At 27.0% G+C, this 23,836-nt stretch overlaps 1 long non-coding RNA gene across 1 annotated transcript in view; it reads right to left on the bottom strand.

Moving 5' to 3' along the window:
* LOC129976239 (uncharacterized) overlaps positions 1 to 23,528 on the bottom strand; it is a 61,846-nt gene extending 38,318 nt beyond the window's left edge. Inside the window, exons 1-2 of the long non-coding RNA XR_008785105.1 lie at positions 23,397 to 23,528; positions 20,517 to 20,597 (exon numbers count right to left, since the gene is read on the bottom strand). This is a non-coding gene — a long non-coding RNA (uncharacterized LOC129976239). The remainder of the gene's footprint in view (positions 1 to 20,516; positions 20,598 to 23,396) is intronic.
* Positions 23,529 to 23,836: the final 308 nt, after the last annotated feature.

A 23,836-nucleotide genomic window follows, 5' to 3' on the forward strand; every position in this document is an offset into this window, starting at 1 on the left:
GTGTTTTTATTTACTTAATAGTTCCTTCCTCGAAATTAAATGCGAATCTGTCATGCATTTAGTACAATAATGTCCAATTGAAACAAAATCGTTTGCCAATGAATTGTTAATCCTTTAATAGCAATTCAATTTATAATTCTAATTTTAGAAATTAACGACAACTTAGCAGATTTTTTTCAAATATTTTCGTTTCGATATATCTCAATAACATTATTCAAATCAGAACAAAAATCTTAAATTTGATATCTGCTTTACAATATAAAAGATGCAAGTAATAATAAGACAAAAAAGACAAATTTAATTGATTTACTTTTTTATTAGAAAAAGCACTTTTAGTCATAAATATGATGTGCAATAAAAATTGGATTAAATCCTTAACAGAATATCCAGTTTTGAAACTAATCCATGGGTTACTCAGAAAAGCCATGATATAAGCCTAAAATAGACAGCACTGTTTTGATAATCTAACGACTGAGCTTTGACTATTCACATATGATAAAACGATCTTTTGTGAAATTGGATTACGAAATTCATATCACTAAGTGATTGTATAAATAACTGCATCAAAAAATTTAATATTCAAAAACACATTTTAAAATATATTTTAATCAATCTTCTCGACTTTTTTTCTAAATCCTGATAACCATTGACATTTAAAATACAGGGTTGATGAAATTTACAATTTATTGCATTAAATTAATTCATTCTATCAAAAATATAAATGGAAGTTTTTATATAATTTTCAGTATTCGTAAGGAAATATCTATTTAATTACATACATGAAGTACTCGAAAATACTAGGAAGGGACTCTTCATAAATGATTTTACAACCTTCAATTTTTCAAGGATCGAGATATTTTTAAGTGATATTTTCGTATAATTGAATTTAAAAAAGCATTTCAATTATGATCATTAATAGTTTCAGAAAATTAAGACCCATATTAACGTTTTGCAGTGAACTGAATTTCTAACCAATGAAACACATAAAACCCCTGAGGAATTAATCATTATAATAAATTATTTGATGCTTACAAATGTTTAAAATGTTTTGTTGGCAAGTAGATTCATCAAAGAGCTTCGAAGAATTTTACTGTTCTCTTGGTGAGATATTTTTAAAATTATAACTGATAAATTTTCAATAATTTATGGCACTCCTTCTATTTGACTTGAAAGATAAGATAAAACTATATAAAGCAAATATGCTATAAGAAAATTATATAATACAATTAAATGCCGCTTTTCTCCGGCAGATTAAATCGAAGGCAATATTTCGTCAAAACTTACAACACAATGCTGAATAGATTTGATTTACTTATAATTATTTAATAAGTACTGCTTACAAAAATTCCAGTTTGCTCAAAAAGTCTTAAAAGTTAATTTTTAATTACTTAACAATTAAGAAATAAAAATAAGGTTTGTTAAGTAAAATTGCCTAGCATTCCAAAATTGATGATATTAATACACGTAAAATTTAAATTAATAAAATAATTTTAATTTAAGAAAAATCAAAGAATAAATATTTAAATTTTTATTTACTCATCTTAAGATTTACTTATATTAAAATTTATTTAAAGAAAACCACATAATATTGAGTGTAAGAAATAATCATAATTCATTTATAGAATAAGACATTAAAAAGTTGCAACATGTATTTTTTTCTCAAGCTCCATTTAGATAATTTAAATTGAACCAATCAGATTTAATAAATTGCTAAATTAAAACAATACTTTTTTTCCCGAACATTTAATGAATATACAATTAAGGCTCCTGAACTCAGGAACACCTTTACTTTGAAAAAAGACAAAAAATCTTAATATATTGGCATTAAAATGAACCGTTTATAATAACAATATTTAGTACATAGATCATTAAGGATTGGTAAGATTCATGGTTTGTCCGTACTAAGACTGATTGTAATTCTTAATACAACAGGTGATTTAATATTACATTCAATTACAATTTTCGAGACAGTCAATGTGCTACAAGTCTCATAAACCATTTCCAAAAAAAGAACATCAACGTAAAATATATGCATTATACACAAAATTTCTACATTAGAAATTGGTAAAAGAAAATATCAAAAGATTCACAGATTACAAGTAAAAGCATTTTTAGAAGGGGAAATTATTGCTTTCATTTTCATCTTTTTTTTTTTTTTTTCCTTTTCTTTTCCTTTTTTCTTTCTTTTTTTTTTTTCATTTTTTTTCATTTTTTAATTTTTTCTTTTTCTTTTTTTTTCTTTTCATTTTTTTCTTTCATTATTTTTCTTTTTCATTTTTTTTTAATTATTTTTTTCATTTATTATTATTTTCTTTTTTTTTCTTTTGTTATTTTTTTCATTTATTATTATTTTCTTTTTTCATTTTTTTGCTTTTTTTATATTATAATTTTTTCTTTTCATTTCTTTTCTTTTTCTTTTTTATATTTATTTGCATTTTCCCCTTTAACAATATTAATACAGATAAGAAATATAGAATAACATACAGCATATTTCATACATTATCACTAGATTAATACAAAAAGTTAATACAATTTAACCCTACATGGCGCCTTTTTTTTTTTCAACCACATTTCTTTAAATCGATGTAAATAGAAGTAGAGAAATAGAATATTAATTTTCCAGATTAATTTTTAAAAGCTAAACTTTAATAAATCATTACGAACTCTAAATCATTACTTTTTTTTCTAAATTTGGTTTATAATGGAACTATAAACCAAATTATCCTATTATAAATGAAAAAAATGTATTAAATTATTTTATTATATTCATAATTTAAATGAAAATAAAATTTAAGAATTATTGCGCAATATAGTGTTAATATCAAATTTTTGATATTAGCAAATATTGCATTAAATTGCTTCCACATAAACTATTATCATTTACTATTAAAAGGAAAATAATCTCAATCTAATTTCTAGAGATCATGAATTCTGTTAGATAATTTGCCCTGCATGGGCTTCGGTTTTAACTGGAGCTAACCTATCATATGCACGAAGCACACAATAAAAAATTTAAATTTAAGATAAATTATAATCAAAGCTGAAAAATGATATTTCTGATTTGATTAATTCTGCAAATTCTTATAGAAAAGTAATGAATTTTACAATTTGGCAAGTCCCATGCATGATAACTTCAAAGACGTTTATGACACTTTCACAATGATACAAATTAAAATGTTTGCTTGCCAACTGAGACGCCAAAAAAAGGAAATAACTGGATTTCTATACATATTTTAACATATTGATAATTCCGATTGCTCACAAATTATTCTTTCCTCAAATTATTAAAATCAAATTTCGTAATTTTTAATCAATCTTGATAAGCAAGATTCGGAGTTTGTGAATTTCATCAAAAAATACTTTAAACAATTCTTTGGTTAACTGTCTGTAAACTGTTAAAAAATTAAGTCAATGGCTACAATATTAGCAACTCATTTTTTTAAAAATTATTAATTAAAAACAAAGAAAAGTCTTTGTCAAAACAATAGAAATAGTTTGTTAAAATAACACTCTTTTTATCACCTTGAGAAAAAAAATTTTTGAAGAAGTTTTACTATGTAAAATTGCTGAGCTCCTATCGAAGCTATCGTACACGCATAAACACTGTTTGCACCAATGCATTTCATCTTTCAAATTAAGAATTTAACGAACATTTTCTTTTTTAAAAAAATATATTTAATTTCTCAGACATGACACAGAATCGGGAAAAAAGCTGAATATTAAATAATGAACTAAATATTAAATAAATACCAAAAAGTAAAGCAAGTATTAATAGTTGTACAATAAAATGAATTTAAATGAAAGGTGCATGAGATATTTACAATATTTTAGAATTGTTAATAAAACAATCCATTACAAGAATAATGAAATTAAATACTGAAAGCACTGAAATCAGCAGAAATGTGTCATGTCTGAATTCTGTATTAGAAATATGCATTTACATTCAATTAACAATAAACTTCTGCAAACGTAATATTATCAATTAAAATTGCAACATCTTGAACATATGGTATAATTAACACCAAATTAAAATTGCAACTTCCCGAACATATGGTATGATTAACATGAAATTCATTTTACGCATAAATCAGAAATTCGATCACAAGAAATAAAAAGTGACTTGAAGCAGCGGTGATTTTTCAAAAACACATTTTTTGAAAATTACAACATCATTAGCAGAAAAAAGTCGCATTCAGTCGAAAAATTCAAAAGGAATAATTGCTTTATTACAAGGCGGCTTGTGCGCCGAATGGAAGGAATATAAAAATGAGACTAATGTTTCCTTTCAGTTTAGCGGCAAACAGCTCAAGAAACACACTGAATACAGAACATTTGATGTTTTAAAGTCAGTTCAGAGTCCATAAGCGTACAGTGGTGCCTGTCACAGTACACTGCTCAACGTATGGTCGAAGAGGCTATATTCGTAAGACAGTTGGGTACAACACTTCTCTTTTCTTTCAAAAGATAAGTATAGTAACGACTTCTTCTCAGATTATTTTCGGTATATTCTTTTTCATTTAACTCAAAGTTAAAATCAACTCTGTAAAAATTAGTTGCTTAAAAGTTAGAGCTTATTCCTTCTTCCAGGCTTCCCATTTCGTACAACTATTTATTTCTTCTCCTGACTTCTTTTTCTTCCACTTCTGCTAGAACAAGTTATTTTTTTTTTCTGTTGCAAGAGGTTTTCCCCTTTTTTTTCTTTTTTTCCCCCACATCTCCTAAATGAGTTTTTCTCCTTTTATATTTCTTCTCGCAAGAGTTTTTTTCCTTCTCGCAAGATATTTTTTTTTTTTTTATTTCTTCTCGCCAGAGGTTTTTTCTTTTCTTCTCGCCAGAGGTTTTTTTTTTTTATTTCTTCTCGCCAGAGGTTTTTTTTTTTATTTCTTCTCGCCAGAGGTTTTTTTTTTATTTCTTTTCGCCAGAGGTTTTTTTTTTTTATTTCTTTTCGCCAGAGGTTTTTTTTTTTATTTCTTCTCGCCAGAGATTTTTTTTTATATTTCTTTTCGCCAGAGGTTTTTTTTTTATATTTCTTCTCGCCAGAGGTTTTTTTTTTATTTCTTCTCGCCAGAGTTTTTTTTTATTTCTTCTCGCCAGAGGTTTTTTTTTATTTCTTCTCGCCAGAGGTTTTTTTTTTTTTTATTTCTTCTCGCCAGAGGTTTTTTTTTTATTTCTTCTCGCCAGAGGTTTTTTTTTTTATTTCTTCTCGCCAGAGGTGTTTTTTTTTATTTCTTCTCGCCAGAGGTTTTTTTTTTTATTTCTTCTCGCCAGAGGTTTTTTTTTTTATTTCTTCTCGCCAGAGGTTTTTTTTTTAGTACTTTTCGCAAGAGGTTTTTTTTTAGTACTTTTCGCAAGAGGTTTTTTTTTAGTACTTTTCGCAAGAGTTTTTTTTTTTTTTTTTTTTCGCCAGAGTTTTTTTTTAAGTTCTTTTCGCAAGAGGTTTTTTTTTTAGTACTTTTCGCAAGAGTTTTTTTTTTAGTTCTTTTCGCAAGAGTTTTTTTTTTAGTTCTTTTCGCAAGAGTTTTTTTTTTAGTTCTTTTCGCAAGAGTTTTTTTTTTTTTTTTAGTTCTTTTCGTAAGAGGTTTTTTTTTTAGTTCTTTTCGCAAGAGGTTTCTTTTTAGTTCTTTTCGCAAAGAGGTTTTTTTTTTTATTTCTTCTCGCAAGAGATTTTTTTTTTAGTTCTTCTCGCAAGAGGTTTTTTTTTTTTTAATTCTTCTCGCAAGAGGTTTTTTTTTTTTTTTTTTTTTAAATTTCTTCTCGCAAGAGGTTTCTTTTTTTTATTTCTTCTCGCAAGAGTTTTTTTTTTTTATTTCTTCTCGCAAGAGGTTTTTTTTTTTTTTATTTCTTCTCGCAAGAGGTTTTTTTTTTTATTTCTTCTCGCAAGAGGTTTTTTTTTTTATTTCTTCTCGCAAGAGGTTTTTTTTTTATTTCTTCTCGCAAAAGGGTTTTTTTTTTCTTATTTCTTCTCGCAAGAAGTTTTTTTTTCTTCTTATTTCTTCTCGCAAGAATTTTTTTTTTTTTTTATTTCTTCTCGCAAGAGGGTTTTTTTTTTTTTTTTTTCATTTCTTCTCGCAAAAGTTTTGTCTCTTACAAGATTTTATTTCTTCGCCAGAGTCTATCTAGGTCCACTTTCTTAATACAAGAGTTCGCTACATACAGCTTTATTTTCTTTCGTTCTCTGACGGCAATTCCTGATTTCACACATAGAAACAGTTGCAAATCAATCAACAAGATTCACATAATTACTTGTTCTGGATTATAAGGTATACAGTTTCACAATGGTTATATAGTCCAGCGCCCAACAACGTGTTTCTGATACATAAATCTGTATCTCCTATTGTAAAGGCAACAACTGGGGGAAGGAGCCGGAATAGTATAGAAAATAGCGATCTTGGAGCTGGAAAAATTCGACATCGTAGGCGTTTTTGCCCCTACTCTTTTTTTTTTTTTTTTGCATATTTTTATAAGCTTACTTATCGAAGAATTGAAAATTTAGGCAGGAAATGATCATGGTTCATAATAATTTCCATGTATATATCAGGACAAATGACAGTGGTACACTTTCAGCTCACTTTTATTCGGGAACCACAACAAACCGATATTTTTTATCGATCGTTAAGTCCTTGAAAGGTACCCTGGTGCAGTATTTTACAGTACTGGATGTTTTCTTATAACGACTGGATGACTGCTCAGAAATTACAGGTTATAAATTATTACAGAACAAAACAATATTTCCATTTCAATGAAACATTTGAGAAACAGAAACCATTATGATGTTGCAAATTTTAATAAGTTCTTTATATATCAAATACAGGAAATTAAAATTTGGAAAATGCATTGAAAGATATGCTGTTTTGATTCTTTAAAAAAATATTTATCCCTAAATATCTGCTCTAAATTATATATCTTTAAAAAAATTTTTGAAAGTTATGCTAGATTAACAGTATTTGATATAGAATATTATTTTAGTAAATTATTATCTGAATACTGTTTAATTGTACTAAAAGAAAATGTTCGAATGTCTTCTATCATTTGCACATGAATAGGAATAAGTTTCAGGAACAAACATGAATCACATTTAATTATTTCATTGAACATAAATTTGATCACAAAAGTTCATAAAAAATCTGAATATTGATTAAGATTATCAAAGCTTTTTTTTTCCATTTCCCAATGGATAGAAAATTTGACAACACGAATGTCGCGTTTTTCTGAAAAACAAGATAAAAATAAGCAATTTATCACATATTATAACAAAAATTTAAACTAATTGATGCTTTATAAAGCTCATTTAACAGTTTAAGTTTTTATAATGGTTTCTATTTTAACAAGATAATACTTCAGAAACTTCACAGAAATGCTAAATACATTGGTGCAAAGAATAAAGTTTAATTTCCTTTCCAAACGTTTTTTTTGGCGCCTCAGTCATTATAACAGCACACATTATTAAATTATTTAACACTTTAACTGCCGTGGGGTTCATTAGTGACCAGTGGTCCAATATAAATTACAGTGTAAGAAATGCAGCACGGTAGTCACTGTGTTAATTAACGAACATAAAATTTCATAAACTTAAAGAACATGAAACATTAAAATAATACAAAAAAGGAACTTTAAAAATAGCATAAAAACATGATTAACTTCATTAACAATTACCAAAATGAAAAAAAAAAATATTTTTCCTTAAATTTTGTTAATTTGCATATAAACATAGAAGCAATAAAAAACGAAACAAAACATACACTTTCTGCTAGATACAATGCAGGCATATACTGTATATATAGAATAAAATTAAGATGTCAAATGTACCAAATATATTTTTGGCACTGAGCTGTTTTTATTTTCAAAATCCCCAAATGGGGATTTGCCAACTAATGGATTAAAATAATAATAGCTATTTGGTGCAATATATAATAAAGGAGCAAATAATTTTAAGAGAAAAATATAATTTCATTACATAATTACCATTTGAAACAATATAATAAATATTTTATTTCGATAGAAAGTATTTAATAAAAAAAATGAATAATTATTATTTATATCTAAACTGGAAAATTTCATAGAATTACTAATTTTAATCAGTAAAAATTTTACTATAAATCTTTTAACTTTATAAAAAAATTTAATAAAAACTTTCGTAATTATCACTTTATGAGCAAACTGGACAACACGTTCAAAAGACAAACGTCTTCTTGGCTGTATTAAATCTTAATATTTTCAGAGTATTATTTATAATTAATTGAATTATAATTAATACTGCATTGAAAATGATAAATAGAAATTAATAACTTTATTATAATAAATAGCAATCTAATTTTTTAATGTGCTGTAAGAGTATTAATAGATTTCATTTTATCACAATTTCACGAGATAATTGTTTTTGTTTTTAAATTTAAACATTGCTTCAAATAGATACTTACAGACGTTTGAAATTTAGATCTCATATTAGAATTTATCTTTTCTACACAAAATGAAACTCAAACCTTATAGAAGAAATTTCAGAATAACTATATTAGTTTACACTGAACCAAAAGTTAATAATTTTAAATGCGCTTCAAATTTCACCAAATATAAATAATCGAAAAATTTTAGATGATTATGAATTTTGACAATTTTGTTACTTTTATATAGTTAAATCATACCCTTGATAAAAAAAAATCAGCATTCGAAATTATCAAACTATTGGAAAACTTCTAGAAATCGTGAGTATTAAGTAACTGATATTGAATATATTGCATTTTTTTGCTATGATTCTTGACAAAACTGGCCTCAAAATTTGACAAAAATCTACAAAAAAAATTATAAAAGAAAGGTGGATTTCTTATCACATCGTTTTGAATTGACCTCACGATAGAAAAAAAATCCTTTTCAGTATCAAATATTCAAGTTCACTGCAAAAACAATTGAAAAAACCCTGGAAATCCTAAATGCGTTAAAAAAAGAATACAAGTACAAATGAAATTTATAAAATGAACACTAGTGCAAAATATTGTTAAAATGCTCTATTTGCTTTTTCGGGTGTAACAGGGTTTTATTAATATTTCGGTTAATCGGAATCTATTTCCTCTCTATGATAAGCAAATTGATAAATTCAGAGAATTAATAAATCTTGCTTATCATTTCATTACTACAAATACTTCCACCGATATCCTAGAAGATTTGAGTGCTTAGTTGATTCAATATTAGTTGCATAAATCTTTAATATCAATAGTACGGATAATCCCCAATAAGATTGTAAGATTTTTGTAAAATACAAGAAGCGTAGAAGTTACGAAATTTGTTTCTAAATAAATTTGTGCATCCAAATTAAGGAAGAATTCTTATTCTTGAATAAATCAATGTTTTAATTTCAACACGCAAAAACCGTTAATATCTGAAATAAATAAATATATCCATTTCAACTCTGTAATCTCCAACTGTCATTTTATTATATATGTATAAAGCGAGAAGAATGCGAACTATATCAAATTTTATAAATAACATATACACCAGCAAGAATATTACCGTAATCATAAAATTGTTCTTTAAATTTAAAAAAATCGATAAAGTTGTCTAGCAGTAGCTGCATTTTCGTGAGTAACCCATAAGTATTTGCTATTTATTTTTAAACATTGTTATTAAAGCGATTTCACAGAAGGCAACTTTATCAATTTACTCCAAAGGTAAGCAAATTGATACGAAGAGATTCAGATATATAAATATATTCCTCGATTATATATTAATAATTTTTTTGAAAAAAGATGTTAACATTTTTTAAATATGGAATTATTTTATTTATGCACTAGGAAATGAGGGAAACTATAATTTTTGAATATTTAGATCCATTGGCAAATGGATAGTGTTCCTTGGAGCAGTCTTGCAAATAAATAGTAATGAATTTTGTACAATCCACTAAAAATTAATATATATTTCATCGCTCGTAAATGTAATAAATATTTCTAATAAGTTCGAAAGAAAATATGTGTCGGTAATCACGAAATGTACTGCTCTTCCTTAGTTAGATTAAAATATAATGCATTTAAGAATTAAGTAAAAAAGAATCCATAACACTTTAAAGCAAATACAGATGCAGACAGTATTTATTACAAGTATCAGACTTTTACTTTATCAGGAGTTTCATATTGCAATCAGACTTTACTTTCTGGTAGGGTTATTCAGAATTTTTAGAGGAAACTTATGAATAAATGCCACACCGAAGTTCTTGAGGAAATGCCAGTCATTCAGATAAATAATCCTTTGAATGACTAGTGATTTTAAATAATGTTTGCGCTTTTATTTCCTTTTACAAATATGTTTGAATTTCGGGAAAATTATTACAGTTTTTCGGAGAATTACTAAACTTTTACAGCAGTTGTCTTGATGAGGCGAGAGATTTTTTTATAACATATAAAAAGCAACAGATTATCTTAATATCCAGTTTTAGAACACAAATTCTATTTGGAAAAGGATCCAGTAATTCTTACTGTGGGCAGACGACAAGGACGACTCCTAGACCAATAACACCTGATCAATAAAAGTACACATGATCCTGCATATAGATTTTATTTTCATTAGCTGGGATTCGAATTTCCAATCGGGAACTTCTTTGCCATGTATCAGAAGAATAGAAATTTTATACTGAACTTTTCTGCTATATTCGATTATAAGTCAGTTAATTTTTTATAAAAGAGTTCAAGACTTCTGTCACTTCATTAATATTTTTGCATCGTAATACTTTCGCTTGTTTACAGATAAAATTAGAAACATTTAATTTGCAGTTTTTCCTCTAAGGTTTCTTTCCAGGTAAATTTTCAAAAGTACTATTTGCATACCTTATTAAATAATAATGCGAGTATTCATTTATTATTTTATTAACGGGATCGTATTTGAAGTTCATGAAATTTTAGACTAGAATTGTGTCTTCAATAATGTATTCGCATTAAAATTAACCATAATTTGTTCTTAAATTCATAATTTATTAGAGATATCATTAACAGAAAATATTCGAATTTGCTGGGCATTCAATCTTCATGGGATTTCGAGCTAACTATTTACTTTTCTATTAGTTCTAGAACTGTTTGTACATTTGTCTATTGGCTATAATAGGCATTTCGAAAGCTTATGAAAATATCCTATAAAATGTTCTATTAATATTCGGTTTTTCTACGGCGATATACAGGCGATTTTTCTTTTTATTCCATCAGCAAAAACTAAGTATTGTAAAGCTAGAAAAATCAGAGACCGAGTCAAAAAATTCTCAAGAAATATAAGTAAATAAAATATTTATCATTATACCTAGAAATGCTTTTTCCTAACTAATTATTTATTCAAACATCCTCAACTGTATGATTTTGCAAGATTTTGTCCAATTTAATAAAAATATAAAGTCGCATAAATTCATATGAAAAAAAGTAAGGAATGCTGGGAAAAGAATTTTAAGAACGAAATTCAGACGTATTTAATAAAAAATTATATATTAATAGCTTAATTTCAATTAATGAAAAAAATGAGAATTAAAGGTTATAAACACAAAAAGTGACAAGACGAAAATGTCAGAAAATCAATAAATTTAGTTTTTGTATATATCTGACACTAATAATATTTATATTTTTAACTCTTATTCATCGAGAAACTTTTGTTACCTTATATAATATATATAATATCACCATAATTACCCAATAAAAGTTACAAAGAGAACGTAAGTGTCTTTCACATGCTCTTTTGAATTTAGAGGTCTACCAGGTATTTTTTTACGATTAACACATTAAAAAGCAATGCTCATTTGATATACAAAATTTATTTTTTTGTGCTAGCATGCAACAGTCCTAAATCTGAGTAATGAAGATAAATAAAACACCAGACAATTAGTAAAATATAATTTAAAACTGCTTAAAAGCAGAATATGATGTCTCAAGGAATGTCAGGATTTGCGATTTAATCAATCATTTAAAATATTTCAAATTTAGAGTTTCGATTTATGTTTCACAGTTCTTTTATTTTTTGCAGTTCATTTAGTTGCACAACCATATATTAATATTTTTCTGAACTTGCGGCAAATCATTCGTAATATTTATTTGATCTCCAACTTTTTAAAGGCAAGTTTAAATATTTTTAAATATAGATATTCAAATTTTTGAACTAATTGAACGTTTTATTTTAAAATTCATCTAGCAAAATGCATTAAATTATTATTATAAATTAAATTTAAAATTAGAATATTGGAGCTTAATCTGAAAACAGAGTGGAAAAGGCAGATATGCTCATAAAGATCTCTAGCATAGGGATTTAAAAAAAAAACTGAAATGCAATATGTGCTTTATAAAGTAACACCTGCGCTGTATATACTTCACAGCATGGCAACATCGAATGATGAATAATATTTAAGTTGGGAGCAGGTAAAATTAATGTCGCCACAAAAATCAGAAAAAAAAAATTACTCTTGAAAGATAGAAAATTCTACTATGGTCTATAAAAAATATTCTAAAATTAGTTTGATAAGAAATTAACTCTGCAACAGAATTTTACAAATTTAGCAATAAATCATATGTAATCTAAGTATTTTTTAAAGGATGGACAATTTTAGTTAAATTGTTTGGTTGATAAAAAATACACAATTCTCACCATTTTCACATTTGCTTCCAGTTTTGGATTTTCTTTTTGGCAGAATAAATCTTTCCCTGTTCAAGAGCATTCATTTCCCAATACTTTCAAATGTATATACTTTTATTTTTATCTCTACAAATTTTGAAAATGAAAAGAGGAAACAATGAATGGATAAATATTCAAAACTGAATCATCTAGACCATTGCATTGGCCAAGACCAGCTCTCGTCTAAAGACCAACTGACATGCAATCGTACAGAATAAATACAACTACTTCCGAGCTCAGGATGACAGCAAATAAGAATCGACAGTTAATACAAAAAAATTAAATTGCATTAGAAAGAAAATTTCTAACAGCGAAAGGTGATTGAAAGATTATCATGTAACATCACGAAGTTGTAATCTCAAAAGATTCAAAACTCACTGATTCGGTCAATATCTGACCTTTCAAAGGAACAAAAAAAAAAAAGAGCTCACAGCCTCATAACTCCTTTTCACAAACACCAAATAAAAAGTTTTTAACAAGATTTCCAAAAGTCCAAAATGATTCAATATTCAAATTTCAATCTAGATAATGGTTGGAGTGCTGGCCTTAGATTAATCCAATAAGATCAATTTTTTGGAAATAAAACAATGCAATTTATGCAATTTTTTTTATTTGATCTTATTATATATCAACAATTCGGTAAAGCAGAAAAAAAATGTATGGCTCTAAATTTTCATTTCGCATGTATTTACATTATTCAAGCTGGAAAAATTCAACTAACATTGAGCAATATTAATGTAATGATAAGTTAAAAACATATTTGTTAATATCTTTGAATTTAAGACACCAAAATATCAAACAAAACCAAAACAGCTTTAATATATATAAAGTAAAAACCATTTTACAATCACATATCAAACTGTTTCGCTTAGTCGAACGAAGAATATGTTTTCAATTATTAGCAAGAGCAAAAACAATGTAGCTGTAGAAATTATATTTTAGAAGTGCATTGCAGATTTAAGTCATCGAAACGAGATACAATTTTGTTTTAAGTTTAAATTTTGAATTCCAGATAAACACGCTAAGTCACACAATTAAATAGTTACCTATAAAATATACAGAGATGCGCAAAGATGAAAAAATTTCAACATTTGTATTTTGATTGAAAAAATTTGTCACGCTTATCACTTTTTCCCAACAATTTCACCCCATCTCTCAGCAATTTGACTTGTTTGATATGCTATGCTATAATTTCAAATGGATAGTTTTTATATGCAGTTGAAACAAATAGGAAATTCCACTGTTTTAAACCAGAATTTTGATACAATTTTTAAAAACGGTTTAATCAAATAAATAATAAAATATTACAAGAGTTTTGGAAACAAAACTATCAAATATACTAGTGAAATTCTTTCTAAATCGTATAATATAAAATTTCAATATAATATAAGGATCATACCTCTTCAGTTCTACTTAGCAGCTGCAGTGCAGTTAAATAAACAGCTGCAGTTCACCTTTATAGCCATACCGAAGACATTCCACAGTTTGCAAGTCAATATGCATTCTTTCACAATTTTCAACTCTTATATTGGCCATTGAGCAGATTTTGAAGTAGTCGTTTAGGTTAATTTTTTTTTTCGTTTACGAGATAAAAAGAGAAAGATTTAAATTCCTTTCATTACTTTGGATTATTTTAAAATTATTTTTTAAATATATCAATAAAATAACTGTTTAAATGACTGCTTGCTTTTTCCGATAGTTTTTTTTTTTTTTTAATCCAAGGTGGTGCTCCACAATTTTTTCTACGAAATTTAATTTTATTCCATTATTATTTTCATGTTCTTTACATAATTCAGAAAAAAAAATTATTCAAATCACTGTTTTAAATTAAGTCGGGAGTTAAGGTTAATAATTCTGGCATAAGATTTCTAAAAATTCATTTATTTCGTGCCGAGTGCTTCATAATCGTTCTGTTAAAACCTTTTCTAAAAGACAAAAACATTAGAACCACAATAATATTAACCTATGTTGCATACATCATTCCATCTAGAATGAAATATTTAAAAAAAATTGCAGATCTGCATCGAAAGTTTAAACTTTATATCTATTCGTTTAATAATTCCCTTTCAAAAATAGAGAGGATTTGTTGAGGCATATTTTACTTATTCGATATTTATTCTGTACAACTTATTATCTTTTTTTTTCTCATATTATATCATCATTGCACTGTAAGCACTTGTTATTTATAAAGCAGATACTTTCAATTCAGTATTTAATTTCTACACTTGTCCTCAAAGATAGGACAAAAGTAATTCAAATTAAATTTATTCAAATTCAAGAAAACTGTCAAACGAAATAAAATTTTTATTAAATTCTTTCCGAATTATTAAATGGGAACATTATTAATTCGGAGTAAATAATGTTCCCCCTATTTTTCCCTTTATTTATCCAAAAACAAAAACTTGAGAAAGGAGATCGAATGACAAGCATGAATCTCAAATAATCCACCTTAACTAAGTTTCAGAAAAAAATATCTCTCCACCTGCAAATTTCAGTTCAGTAAAACACCGTTCATACGTCTTTAATAGACTGACTTAATCTGAAGTATTATTCAAATGGCGCAAGTAAAATTTCAATAAATAATTGATTTTTTTTATTATTACAAATTTAATGCTTTTCTTATTATTACCAATTTAATGCAAATTCAATCAACGTAAAAATTTTTTAAACTTACTATATTACAGCATAATTTATTATTGAAAATAATTGAGTTCTCAAATTAAATAATTATAAAATTAAAAAGAATCCCAGTTTTATAAGTATATCTGAGCACTAGTCATTTCTTATGATCCATATAACTCAAAGGAAGAGTTTAATTGATGCATTTTAATCCTCATCCGACAGATTGACTGCATATTTTGAATAGTATTACGAAATGAATTAATTTCATTCAATATTTTTTCACTCGTGTTTTCACATAACTTGGAAATTTTTCAGATGGTCATTGCGATTACTAAGGAAGATGGAACAACATCAACTTTTTCATCGCTTTAATTAGTATTAAATATTATCTTTGTTGACTGAAGAAACTATTTCTCCAGGTTCTCCAAAACGATTTTTTTCCAAAAGACTGAAGCAAAAAATTTGCATTAGAAAAAAGGGAAAAAACAATTTAGATATTAAAGGGATTTTGTAAAACTATAGAAATTCTCATGCAAGTCAAAAGTCCCCACTATTCCAGTTTCCTCATTTTTATATCTTTTCCTCACCACTGAAAAAAATCAATTGGGAAGCAGGAACAGCACAGAAATCAAAACATTTGAGAGGAGACGAGATAAATTTTAAGTACGCATTGCACTTCAGGTTCTTCCCTGTTTCAGCTGGCTTCATAACATTATCATGCGACATATTAATTCTGGTGTTTTTTCTGTTTGAAAATCTGATTCAAGCACTAAAACAAAATACAGAAACTACAGTCTTGGCAGATGGTGAATTTTAACATTCTGTAGAATGTGGAAAATAAAGAAGTTAAACAGCATTTCCAGGGTCAAATATGAATGAACTGCAGATAATTGACCATTTAGAGCAAGTATCCAGTTTTAAAAGTTTGACTCAGCATTTAATAAATAACAGGCAAATATGACATTGATATTAGCATGAAATGTTTATTAGCAACAAAATTAAACTAATGCTTATTGGCATCTATCCATTCAAGGACATACTGTACATTAATAAATCATATATAGGTATGAATGTTCAATTAAATTATTCAAATTCATAAGCTGGTAAGATATGTGTATTAAAGTGTGAAATGCATACTTGAAATCACATCAATCGCATAAAATAAACATTTTTTTCTTTCCCAACGCTAATTTTCTATATGAAATTCTCGCCATAATTTCCTTACACGTTGCAAAAGAATAAAGTTCTAGCATGTACATATTAAAATAAAACTATATACTCAAGGATCACACAATTTCATGAAGTTCTGGTTTAGTTCTTTAACTCTTGCAACAGTGGCGGATATACGATTAGAAATCTCCATAGAAAGATTAGTTACTGTCCGGATTCAAACTTGAAACTCAAAGCTGTTTTACACATGAGGCCCCATTCAATCGCTTTTACGACTCGGTAGCTGCGTAGCTGATGCTACTGGCTAAGACGAAATACAGATATCCCGGATTAAAATTTGATAAGGCCCTAAGTAATTTTAGAATTGAGGCTGCCTTTCGAAGGACTTACGACTAGACAGCTATGGAGGATTGCTGGTTGAGTGACAGGGAGGTATAGGCAGGCCAGATTTAAACTATGGTGGGGAGGGGAGAATACGATACAAAAGAATCTCATTTGACATAGGCAGATCAGTAAGTTGATCACTAGTTGCCAAAGAAATTCATGTAAAGTGTAAATTCTGTGAATTATAAAATATTAAGGCTACAATGCGGAATGTACGGCATATGTAATTATTAAAATTGAATAAATTTAAGCATAACCACTTGCTTATAAATATTTAGTGGCTGTGGGGTATTTTGCTTGTAGATCCAATAAATTATTATGAAACGACAGCATTTAGGTCCGCATTATTCATTTTGGAAATAAATAAACCATACTATATTTTTTTCAATAAAATATCTGGCATCTTTATAACACATCTCTAAAATATTAATATGTTAATTGGATATGACGAAAAATTTCGCCATACACGAGTTTCTACTACAATGAGCATAGCGAAATTTTTCGACTTGGAAATTTGATTTAATAATTTTAACGTTCTAGTTACTCCATTGTGAAACGAGTTGAACAAATCTTTATTCCCCAGTTAACAGGTTGAAAAAAGTATCAAAGAAATAAAGACTGATATTTTACTGAGATATAAACGGGAAAAATTACTTCAGCTGCTGAGATCGGAAAAAATTAATAAAAATATATACATTTCCGTGAAAATAATGAAATGAAAATATTAACAAAGCGATTTAGTCAAACTGCTGAAATCCGCAATTAAATATATTAATTTTTATGAGATGAACCTTATGTTTATTGCACGGGACCACGAAATATTTCCTAAATCCACCACTGATTCTGAGTTGTGCTTATTAAGTGTCTATTTATCGGCAAAGAAAGTTTTTTTGTTTTAAAGTTTAAGTAATTTAAATAAAACCGCCTCTCATTATATCTATTTCACCATTCTTGGCCAAGACTGTAGTGAAAAAATATATCACCCAATTCCCTGTAGATGTACGCAATAAAAAAAAAAATCCATCACATTTATTTGACAAGCGAAGATGCAGGAGCACAAATTGTGGTTTGCCGAACACAGTGGGATTTGTTCCCGGTCATTAGGCATGTCGTGTCGAGTGAATCCTTCGAAACGCTCGAAGAACGACAGTGACGAGGCGGAGTCAGAAGTCGAATAGAGACGTGAATCAGAGGGGTGGAACTCCGTCAACATTGAACATGCACAGTTACGTAATTACATTAAAACATTCACGAATGCATAAATTCATATTTATAAATACGATTTCATTATAAAAACATGCAAATCTAATTTAAAACAGAACCTTTGTATTCTGAAAGCAATTTCATTTTGGCTTTTAATTCTTGCAAAAAAGCGCGAAGAAAATTACATTTAAATTATCATATTTTAAACAGATTGTTTACACTGATTATATAACATAACGATCGTTCGTCGAAAAAAGTCGATAGTCAAATACTTCTGATGTTTTCTAATTAGTAAATAAAAAAGAATATGAATTTGAAAATTTTTAATTAATCTTTAATTTGCCATTTTGGTGACTGTTTATATTTTATCTTACATGCAGTAAAACGATGACTGCATATAGAAATTTTAAAAAGTTATGGAAAGATTAAGAAGTTTGATTTCTTAATATCCTTCCCCTTCGCATAAAATGACGCGTTTGACTCGTGCATCGAATTACTAATTTTCTTATTTTAAATCAACAATTAATTGAAAGTGAAGTATTTTAAAATACAAAAATCACTTAGAAATAACTCCAAATGTCATTTTATTATTGCAATTCCTATAAAAATGTACGATCTAAATAGGATGTGCTATTTAATTAGAGAGTAAAATAAAATCGAAAGTCAAAGGTTTCAATGCCTAATTAAACATTTAAGCATTTTAAACTTACCAAAAGTAATAATTTTAAAAATTAAGAATATTTTTAATTGGCGTTACAGTTTTATAAAGCACTGGTGGCAAGGCAAATATTCCGTATTAATCGATTTGATTCCCGAGTTCTTTTTATTAGATGAGGAATATGAGCATATTTATTTGCAAAACCAGAAAGAATAAATATAAGAGCATAAAGGTTTTTGTTTCTAGCTCTACTTCTGATTTATAGCATTTAATATCTAATTTTAGTAATCAGACACAGCAAGCAAGATCCTCCATTGTTGGAAAGTAAACATTTAAAAAAAAATTATTTTATGAATACAAATGAATGAACTGTAAGTGTATTGCTAGTAAGTGCCATGAATGAAAGAGGCAAGATTAGAAGCCATTGTGAAAAAGGAGCTTCAAAATGCAGAAGTTTAAAAAAAAGAATTATGATGCATGCTAGAATACTTACCAAAAAAACTGAATCAAAAAGCTTAACATTAACAAAATACTTACTTTAAATATTCCTCAATTCTTTTATTTTTAAAAATTATCCAAACACTATTCAACGCAGGAAAGTACATTTGTCCTCATTTATTCTAATAGGGCGAAATAGCGAATTAATCATATGCGATACGAATAATTCAATAGATGAACCACTGAAAATTGCTTACAAGTGAAAATCACCCAGAAGAATTTTTGAAAAAAATACAGCAGTAAATTCTTTTCATTTAAAATAACATCATGGTCATTACTTCAAACTGTTTCAAATAATTTAACCAGTTAATTGTTTCGAGTTCTTCCGAAAATGCGTATCTAAATTGTCATAAGTATATATATTATAAAAATATAATAAATAATTAGTTACAAATATAATGATTAGACTATTATTATATAAATATGATATTTATATAATAGTTTAATTAACCACTGAAAAAACTCGCCATAACTAAAAATATACTTATCCCATGACGAGTATATTCATCAAAAACTAATATCTAGTTAATTATTTTCATTGTTCCTACAAATGTGAAAAAATGTCCGTAATTAATAAGAAATTAATTAATACTTTATTTCCGGTATAGTGTAAAGCAATGTAAATATTTGATTTTTCTGATTGTCTGGTTCATTTCAAATTTTGAGAATGAGCCATAAACGATTGGCACGATTAGCATTAATAAATATTACAAATCAAATTTTTCTTTATTGAAGCCATTACAGTTTCTAACTATTATAAATTAGCAGCAAACTCAGCATAGAAAATCAATTGTGCTTTCAATACACAATTTGTTTATACATTTACTTTAAGATATTAAGAAAAATATGCAAAACTATTGTAGGTAAGTATAAATTAATATTTTATAGGAGTGCCAATTGAAATTCTTAGTTCAATACATAGTTTTTCATATCTTCTAGAAGAAATTATTTCTATTTAAAAGAAAGAAATTTATTTAATTATATTTATTTAAAAGAATTATATTTAAGAATTATATTTAAAAATTATTTCTTCTAGAAAAGATTATGAATTTCAAGATATATTACTTTTTATTAATGTGATATATTTATTACAGCTTAGAGCTATATTTCAAGAAGAGTTTAAATTTTACATCTACTTAAAGGTCAAATGTATTCCAAATAAATTTAACTTATCGCTTAACATTTGGTGAAATCGAAACCGAATCACTTGATGCCTTAGACCAAAAACATTTTAAACATTGCTATATTAAAAATCTTATAATACACACATTTTAATAAAATACTTTCTGTCCAAATTAAAACTATCAAAATCTCTCCAATCAATAAATGAAATTGCCAGTAAAGCCTTTTGACTCACCCATGGGCCACTTGTAATAATTAAAGACATGCCAATAGACGGCTTACAATAGACATCAAATACGGTTTTCTCTAATCCGATCTGAAACAAATGTATTTTAATTTAGATTCAGTTAAGTTAAATGCAATATTCAATAAGAACATGCCCATTTACCTATTTTTATTAGTGCACTAAAAAAAATCAAAAATTCGAATACCAAAATAATAAGCAAACTAAGTGAGGCATTGAAATTAATGTTATATTTTATATAACAATAAACATCAAAATTTAAAATTAGTTCGTTTTCAATATTCTATTAAAATTTCAAACTAATGTTACTTTATATTTTACAGGCTTATGACAGTGATATTTTTCTACTTTTTGTTTTACTCATAAATAGCGCATTTTTATTTTTAATGCTAGACTAATTCATTGCTTTAAATATCATGGTATCAAGATCACAACAATAAAAATTAATCTATCAGCCGAAAATTCTTGAAAATATGAAAATGATACAATTTCCATCAAGAATATATACAAACATAGAAAATTTCAGTATTAGAGTCCATTAGGAATAGAGCAAATATCCGATTACAAAATAACATCTTACAGAAAACTAAGAAAAAGTTATATAAAATCATTTGAAATAATTTTTTAATAAGTATTACAGAATATTTTTCAATGTGAATTTTTGCATAAAATATATTGAAGAAACACCAATGAGGCGAAACTATGTAAATTTAAAGTCAACAATTTTTTTAAAAAAATAAAAAGACAAATTATGGATATTTTGGCTCAAAGAAACTATAGAGCAAAAAAAAAAAAAAAAAAAATCACACTTTTTTGAAAATATATTTTAATTTCCGAACCAAAAAAAAAAATGTAACTGTATTCCGATACAATCTTTATACACCAGGAATTCGATTGATAAACATCATGAAATTCTCAATTCCTTTGCATTATGCACACTTAAAACAAGTGTAAAATCTTAAAATAGGCTTGTTGCCGATTTAGTCATACTGGAACTACAAAATAAATTGAGAAATTTCAATACCAACATTGCGGAAAAAATTTAATTTGGTTTGGTTTTAAGATTGTAATAAAATTGTGATTTGTTTGTTGTAATAAAATTAATTGTTTCAAGATTGTAAGAAGATTCTAAGAAAATTTATGATCGGGGACAATAGCATATTGAAGCATACTTTTATGGGAATATAAAAATTATTGAGTAGCAATAAAATTGAAATTTTTTTATAATAAAAACTGTTCAGAAATTAAATTTCACAATAAAAATATTGGTAAACGTGAATTTTAGTGTGTTCCTTGCTGAGCCAACAATGCCAAGTCGCCAATAAAGATGGCGGACAAAAATATACTTCCGCGGAACAGTTACAGTACCATTTCCCACCATATAATTAGGACTTTTTACTGATAAGTATTGTTTTTTCCCCCAGACTGCCGGGTACCTTCGGCATCTGTAGAAGGCACTGGGCAGAATTTTTTAACTTAAAGAAAAACATCCTACGGCTTCGCTAGCAGCGGGAGCGGGAATCTAGTAGATTAGCTAGCACATTGAACATAAAGACTGTGTGAATAACAGAAACAGTACATAACCAAAAGAAAAGAAATAACGGAGAAAGAAGCAATCGGAACATTCTCCATACAGAATTTCAATCAAACATCCTTTTCCCCAACTTTATCAACTCGTCAAATTTATATATATATATATATATATATATATATAGGGAACCAACCGTTAGAACACCAAACGAATTACGAGAACTGCTAAGAATTCCATTGCAGCTGACTTTTAAAGTGAGAATGCAGACGATGTTTTAAGGCGTATACTGACAATTAAAAATTACAAAAGAATATTTTCTGTTCTTATTCACATTAAAAAAACAACAACTTTTAATAAGTTTAACTTTCTTTATTTAATAAGCTTTTAATTATAATAAAGAATAAAATTAAAATTTTTAATCGATATTTTTTTAGTATTTTTAATTTAACATTTTTTATAATATATTTATAGCTCATGTACAACTCAACCATTGCAAATAGTAGTAAACAAAACAGCATTAGGGTTGCTACAAGAGCGTTCCGATTGGTTTCTATATTGGCGACAAACTCAAGGGCACACTATTCTTCACTTTATCCCAAAATAAGCATCTGTTTACGATGTAAATATATTAAAAGCTGTCGAAATTATTGATATTAAGGATGAAAATAAAAGATGTCAAAATCATCTCCAAGAATCGCCAATCCTTCACCGTTAATTAATACTTTATTATAATGATTTGAAGCATTGAAAATCTTCATTATATGTAGAAGTGGCTTCGAAAATTCTGATCCAAGAAAATTAAGGCCAGGATTTATAATGAAAATCCCATCTTTACAAACATAAAACAAATCAATTTAAATAAAAAGTGATAACATGAGTCAAATTAATCTGACCAAAGAAATTTTTATTAACATCATTAAAATTCGAAATCGCGGTTTTATATAATGTAAGAACCTACAAAACATGAAAATAGTTCGAACTGAGAAAATGAACACATTTATGCTAGATTATCAGATAAAAATAAGGTATTTACGGCAGAACATAATCAGCAGTCCAAAATTTATTATTAACACATTCATTGAGACAAACGAATTAGAAAGAAGTTTTTAAAAAAAGGAAGACAGTAAATATAATCGCTTTAGACAATTTATACAAGAGAAAGAAAAGTAAACTTATCCGACAGATATTTATTATATAATATAATCAAACTTACATAAAGTCGTAACGTCGTTAGAAAATCTAAATTCATTATTCAGTAAATATTCATTGGATATCGATATTCCTTTGACGGAACACGTTAATCATATTCAAAAATAAAATATTGCAACAAAAAAACTTACCGAATTTCCGTAGTTTAAGATAAATTATCGATGGATAGCATGGATGGAATCAAAATTGCGGAGCAGAATACTGATACTAGATTTTTCTTCCTCAACGTTGACATCCAACTACGAACTAAAGGGAAAACAGAGTTTCAACCAACGGCAGAAACGAATGCGCGCGCAGATGAATTATCGTATTTGAAGTCGAGTTTCTAGAGAGTTCAGGAAAAATTAAGCAGGTGCATTGGAAAATGTTAGTAAGATTTCCCATGGAGACTTACCATTTCTCTTTTTTGCTATTATTTTTTTCATACCAAATGTTTATTACTCAGCATCTACTTGAATAGAATACGAAGGAAAATTGTTTTAAATTTTGAATATTGTTTATTTTAAACATAACACAACGGATTTTTTTTTTCTTTTTTCTTTTAATTTTTGGAATTAATCTAGCAGAAATT

This window comes from Argiope bruennichi, chromosome 7 (genome assembly GCF_947563725.1).
Source record: "Argiope bruennichi chromosome 7, qqArgBrue1.1, whole genome shotgun sequence".
In the NCBI taxonomy this organism is placed as follows: Eukaryota; Metazoa; Arthropoda; class Arachnida; order Araneae; family Araneidae; genus Argiope; species Argiope bruennichi.